Here is a 6,826-nt window from a genome sequence, read left to right on the forward strand (position 1 = left end):
AACAGGTGATTACAACAACAAACAGTTAGAACTTCACCCTGGCAGCAACTGGCCCAACCTGGGAACTCTGCAACCTTTTAATAAAATGGGCAACTTTTTGACTCATAACAGTATGACATCACAGAGAGGGTTTTGTGACATCACTGAGGGAGTTGTGACATCATACAGCTCCTGTGACATCATAGAGTGGGGTGTGTGGCCATAGAGGAGATCCTGCCATCATAGAGGGTGGCTCTGTGGCATGAGAGAATGGGTTGTGACAGCACTGGCTGCCTGTGTAACATCGTAGAGCAGGTTGTGACATCATAGAACAGATTCTGATATCACATTGTGGCTTTCTGACATCACAGAGTCTTTTGTGGCATCACAGTGCAACTGCCTGACATTCCAGGCTGACATCCCAGAGTTGGCTCTGTGACATCACAAGGGTGCTGTGTGACATGCCAGAGTGGGCTGTGACATCACAGGTGGCTGTGTGATATCGCAAAAAAGCTGTGTGACATCACAGGAGCTGTTTGACATCACAGGTGGCTGTGTGATATCACGGGGGCTGTGTGATATCACAGGAGCTGTGTGACATCACAATGGCTGTGTGAGGTCACTTGGGAGGTCACTCTGCCCCGGCCCCCCTCACAGTTCCCCCCAGAGCAGTCCAACCCTACTCGTGCACAGCGGGGTCCCCTGTCCCCCCGGGTCCCCCCGCCTCCGGCCCTGCAGCCTCCCCCAGAGGATGTTCCACGAGATCGACCCCAGAGCCTGACATGGGGATGGGGGTCTGGGGCCCTGAGGGTGGCACAGGGGGACAGGGAACCCCCGGCAGCATCCCCATGTCCCGCAGGGCCAGAGCCTGGGCCAGGGCTCCTTCACCCTGTTACGAATGAGGGCTTGAGAGCGCTGAAAAAATCCCCAGCAAGGGATCAGCAAAAACCACATTTAATACTAAGGGTCAGCACCACAAAATTCCTTGGCAAGAGTCACGTGTAGCCAAATTTAACCGAACTTATAACCTATGACTTTGCAATTTAATAGAGGAATAACACTTTAAAATTTAAAATTAGCTTATAACTTATATTAAATTTAGCCAAAGAAAAACTCTTAGCAGAATTTCACTTCATTTAGACTTCATGATTGAACCTCACTTACAGGCCTGACTGACTGAGCTATCCAAGGCACTCCAACCCCTCAGAGAGCAGCATTTCTGCCACCTTTCCCCAGCACAGGCACTCCTGTGTGCACACAGACACAAAGAGTCAGTGCAAGCACCTGTGAGAAATTCCCCTGAGGGCAGGAAATGCTCCCTGTGGATCCTTTGGCATCTCCCCAGTGGGTGAAGGGTTGAGCCTGGAGTAGTGGGGGGATCGGCCCAGGCTCTGTGGTTGTTGGGGATCCCGGAGTGCAGCAAACGGGAGAGTTCCCAGCTGGGAGAGGCCCCACTCAGAGGGAGTCGCTGGCCCAGGAGAGCTCCAAGAGCTCCTTTTGGAGTGCTGTTTGCAGGGCCCCGTGAGAGGGGCTTCAGTCCCAGCAATGGTTCATCCTGGCTGCACTTGGCACCAACAGCTTTCTTTGGCAGTTTGAGAACAGGGATGTTGTGCCACAGAGGGAACAAAAACAGTTCCCAGGGCTGCTCCTACAGAAGCCAGGAGCTGGTTGGGCAGCAGCAGTGCCTGGAGCAGACAGTGTTTGTGATGAGCTGCAGAGGAGCCGAGCCCAGGGGCTGTTGGCCAAGGCTGAACCCCAAGGAGCATTTCTCGGCTGGCAGGGCGGCCTGAGAAGGGGAGGGGGGAATGCAGCAGCAGAGGGCCAAGGAACCAAGGGACCATGGTGACACTGTGGTATTACAGCAACCTGAGTGAGTCGCTGCTGGTGAGAGAAGGACGAGAATCTTGTTTCTTGATCAGAAGGCTAGATTTATTGATATATGATATATAATACATTATAACTATACTAAATAGAATAAAGAGAGAAGTTGCAGAGCTGCTAGCTAAGAATAGAAAAAAAGAATCTATAACAAAGTTGTGTCCAGGGACTCGGTCCCCAGCTTGTTTCTTAGATTGGCCTTTAATCATAAACATGTGCTTGTTTATAACATGAGACCAATCAGGTGCATCCTATTGCATTCCACAGCAGCTGATAACAATTGTTTACATTCTCTTCTGAGGCCTCTGCCTTCCAGAAGACGCAGAAATCTGAAAGAAAGGATTTCTGTGAAAAAATGTCTGCGACGCTGTGGGACCCTGTAAGACCAAGGGAACATTGTGACACTGTTGGGCCCTGTGATACCAAGGGATCATTGTGACACTGTGGGGCCCTGGGAGACCAAGGAGCCATTGTGACACTGTAGGGCCTTGTGAGACCAAGGGACCATTGTGACTCTGTGGGGCCTCATGGAATCATAGAGAGCACTGTGACATTGCAGGGCTTCATGGAACCAAGGGGGCCATATTGACGCTGTGTAGCTCCATGGAATGTAGGGACCATTGTGGCAATGAGAGGCCCCATGAAACCAAGGGTCCATTTGAGACACCGTGGGGCCTTCTGGAATTGTGGAGACCATTATGACACTTTGGGATGTCATGGAATCAAGGGGCCATTGTGGCACTGCAAGACCCCATGGAGCCAAAGGTCACTTGTGACATCACAAGGTCTCATGGAACCATGGAGACACCATTAAGACATTTCACAGCCTCATGGAACCAAGGGGCCATTGTGATACTTAGGGGACCCATGGAATCACGGAGACCATTGTGACACTGTGAGGCCCCAGGGAAGAGGCAAAGCACTGTGACACTGTGAGGCCTCATGGAACCAGTGAGACCATTGTGACCCTGGGGGTCCCTACAGAACCAAGAGGACCATTGTGATACTGTGGGACCTCATGAAATGAAGTGACCTTTGTGACACTGCAGGGCTGCATGGAACCAAAGCTCCAGAGTGACATTGCAGGGCTTGATGTCATCAGTGGTCCATTGTGACACTGCAGGGCTGCATGGAACCTAGGGGCTGTTGTGACATTGTGGAACCCCATTTAACCAAGGGTTCATCGTGACACTGCAGGGCTGCATGGAACCAAAGCTCCAGGGTGACAAAGAGGACCTTCCTGTCATCAGTGGTCCATTGTGACACTGTGGAGCCAATGGAGACCATTGGGACACCACAAATCCCCAGGGTTCAAAGGTCCATTGTGACATTGCAGGGCTCATGGAACAGAGGAGTCACGTGACATTGTGAGGCCTGGGGAACCACAGAGACCATTGTGACACTGCAAGGCCTCATGGAATCACTGGGACCATTGTGAAACTTGGGGCCTTCTGGAACCTTGGGGCCATTGTGACACTGCAAGGCCTCATGGAATCGTTGGGACCACTGCAACACTGTGGGCCCTTCTGGAACCTAGAGGCCATTGTGACATTGTGGGACCCCATAGAACCAAGGGAACACAGAACAGGTCTAGCTGGGTTGGCCTCCTGTTGACTGCCTGACTGGTCCAGCTGAACTTTGCATGTTGAGGTGTCTTCTCATCTGCTATTGAAACACTGGTGCTCTGTGCTTTCCTTCCTAGGGAAAGAACTGTCCTTCTCCTCCAGGTGCCCATGGCCAGAATTGGGATTTTACCTCCAACATTCCCTGTTGTGACAGACTGGAGGAGATTGTTGGCTAGAAACATTTCATGTGAGGGGGAGGAAGGGGAAGATCCAGCCTTGTCCTGCCCTGGAACCCCAGCCCTGCCCTGCCCTGGAACCCCAATCCCCCCAGAGCCTCTATCTCAGCCCAGCAGTGTCTGCCAGTCCCTGGCACAGCGTACGCAATGCTCCACAGCCACCTCTGCAGCCTCCAGCCCAGCTCCTGAAGGACCAAATGACACCAAGTCCCACCTGGGGGACCAGGGAGACCAAGGGGTATTTAAGGCTGACCACAACGCAAGCACACACCTTGGCCCTACCTCCTCTTGGAATTTCCATCTGAACAGTGCTGCAATCCAGGATTTGGTAGGTCTGTGTGTGCTTCTCTGTATCTTTTTTGTCATTCTCTCTACTGTGTCTTCTTCTTCTGTTTCTGTGCTCCTGCAAATTTTGATTAACTATGAATTGAACAGGCTTAGAGTTTGTGAAATTGAATGGACCAAGTCAATGCTTTGAAAAGTGTTTTTTTTTTTTTTGATTGAATGTCTGTCATAGTTTGACAAGAGAAGAATTTTTAAAAGTAATACAAAACATCTTGTGTAACTGACAATCTGTTAAACCACTAAGGTACTGAACACACCTCTGTTAAACACATATGTTAAAGATGAAACAACCCAGGCACCTCCTCTTTCTTTTCCAGCCAACAAAGAAGCAGCAGGCACTGGCCCTTGCCCCCATCTCAACCAAACCAAACCAAACCAAACCAAACCAAACCAAACCAACCCAAACCAAACCAAGCAACTCTGCTGTGGCCTGAGCCCCTTCCCCCCTCCCCAGGCCACCTCCTCCATCAGCCCCATTCTAACCAAACCAAACCCCAACAACTACCAACAGGAAAATAAAAGAGGCTACAAAACCCCAACCAGAACAAAACTAGCCACAGCAATTAAAATCCCACCAAGTGCCCTCTCCCCAACACAACTCAAACCAAAAGCAACTACAACCTACAACCCACACAAAATAAGCCTACAACTAAAATTAAACACAAAAAAAACCCAAACACCAACCATAAACCCAATGCTAACACAACCTAACCACAACTTCCACCACAAGTTACTGGCTGGTCAGGTGTTAATCCTTTCAGTAATTCAAATACAAACATGTAAAAAAACAACGTAAAACCATCAAAGTCAGTAAAGAAGAAGTTAAATCCCAAATTAAAAAGAAAAAAATCCCTTAACCCTAAAATTAAAATCCTCTTATAAACTTAAAAAAAACTTTTTTTCTTTATAACACATAAGACTATAAAAAAATAAAATATTCAAAATAATATCAAACAAAAACCTGCATACTAAAATAAACAAATGTTAAAATAACTCCAATTTCATCAAAATTTTAAACAGAAACAAAAAAAGTAATCCAGTATTCCTAAGAGAAGATCTCTAATCTAAGACATAAAAAAAATTCTATAAGTAAATTATTAAAACTCGTACCTTTAAACCACTCATCTTTAAAACAATACATAAGCCAACATGGCCCATCAAAAAGCTGTAAAAAACTTGCAGCAATAAAATAATCTTCAAATAACAAAGTCCCTCAGACAACTGTTATCCATGATAAAATTAAGAACCACCAAAAAAAATTATTTTCCTCTTGTAAAAAATCTCCATAACCTTAACAACAAAAGCTGCTCTCCATAAATAAACTTTAAAATTACTATTCTAGAAATAGTAAACTAACTAGAAATTTTAAGTTTACTTTCTTTGCATTATCAGTAAAAAAAAAAAAAAAAAAGTTGTTAAGGGAAAAAAAAGTTTCTAAAGAATTTCTTTTCATTCTTACTTCCATTTTCTTTTATTTATTTCTAATAAAATTTTCTTTATACCCTTTTAAAATTTTAAGCCTACTTTACCTTTCTGATAATCATATCTCACAACAAAATAAATACATAAAAAATTAACCGACACTAAAACCCGCCACACTCATCAATTCATTAATTAAAAAATCTCAAAATTAGACAAATCTTAAATTAACAAAACAAAACCACTACAATGTCATAATAAAACTTCTGCCAAAATTTCTCTGATTTTCTGAAGTACCCAGTAAAGGCTGTTTGGTTGTTTTGAGCTCCTGAGAATCTCTTGTTGGTATTTCTCCAGTGAGTTCAACTCAGAGTACGCAAACAATTGTAATTCCTTTTAAATGTCTCCTCGAGAGAGTTTTTTAGTGGATGGGGGTCAGTGCTTGGGTGTCCTGCTTGGCACAGCCCAGGCAGGGCTTTCCCAGCCACATTCCACACTCCATTTCCCAGCTGGAGCCGCTGGTGCCTCTGAGTAGTGCTGCCCCAGCCCCAGGGACGCTCTCCTTGTCTGCCCATACCCCACGGTCTCTGGGCAGGGATGGCCTCAGTGGGGGCTGCTGACATCCTCAGCAACTTGGAGGCTGCTGCTGAATTTTCCTGCTCCAGAGGCTTGTTCAGCCTTCAGCTCTTCAGCACAGGAATTCAGCGTCCAAGGCTCATTGACATTCAGAACACCGTAACAAGCCAAGCCGCTGGGAATAATTTGATTTAATTTCCAAATCTTTAGTGGTTAAGTAGATCTCAGTAGTGTATTCAAAGTGAATGCAAGATATTTAAAAAGACAGTGAGAATAGATTTTTTTAGGTCTTGTTTAATTTTGTTTCCCTGTTCATAAATTGATATGTGCAGTCTCCAACTGACACTGAATCCAAGTACCTCCACATGCAGTTTGAATACATATGAAAATCAAGACCCTTCATGGCTGACAATCAATCAGACTCTGTCCCTGCTCCCACCATTTCCCCCATCCAAGCCCTGGCACTCAGAGCAGCCTTGTGCAAATCTGAGCTCCCTCCAGCCCAGGCTGCACCTGCAGCTTTCAGCTCCTTGGCTCCAACTCCCACCTGCTTTCCTTGGAGAAGGAGCTGTCCGAGACACAGAGGGATGTTCATTTCTTGTCAGCCAAAAAAGCTAAGGGAAGGCACAGCTCCATCAAAGGCAAAAGTCATTCCTCTGCTGGATATTAAATCCACTTTCCACAGCAGACAGTCTCAGAGCAATGGAAAACACCTTCTGTGCCCAGCACAGATCCCAAGGTCCCCCCAAACCCTCCCTGCCCTGATTCTGCCCAGGGCAGGGAAAAGAGAGAAAGGGGATGAAGAGCTCTCCTGTGTAGAGCCAAAGG

The sequence above is a fragment of the Melospiza georgiana genome, chromosome Z (genome assembly GCF_028018845.1).
Source record: "Melospiza georgiana isolate bMelGeo1 chromosome Z, bMelGeo1.pri, whole genome shotgun sequence".
Taxonomy (NCBI): domain Eukaryota; kingdom Metazoa; phylum Chordata; class Aves; order Passeriformes; family Passerellidae; genus Melospiza; species Melospiza georgiana.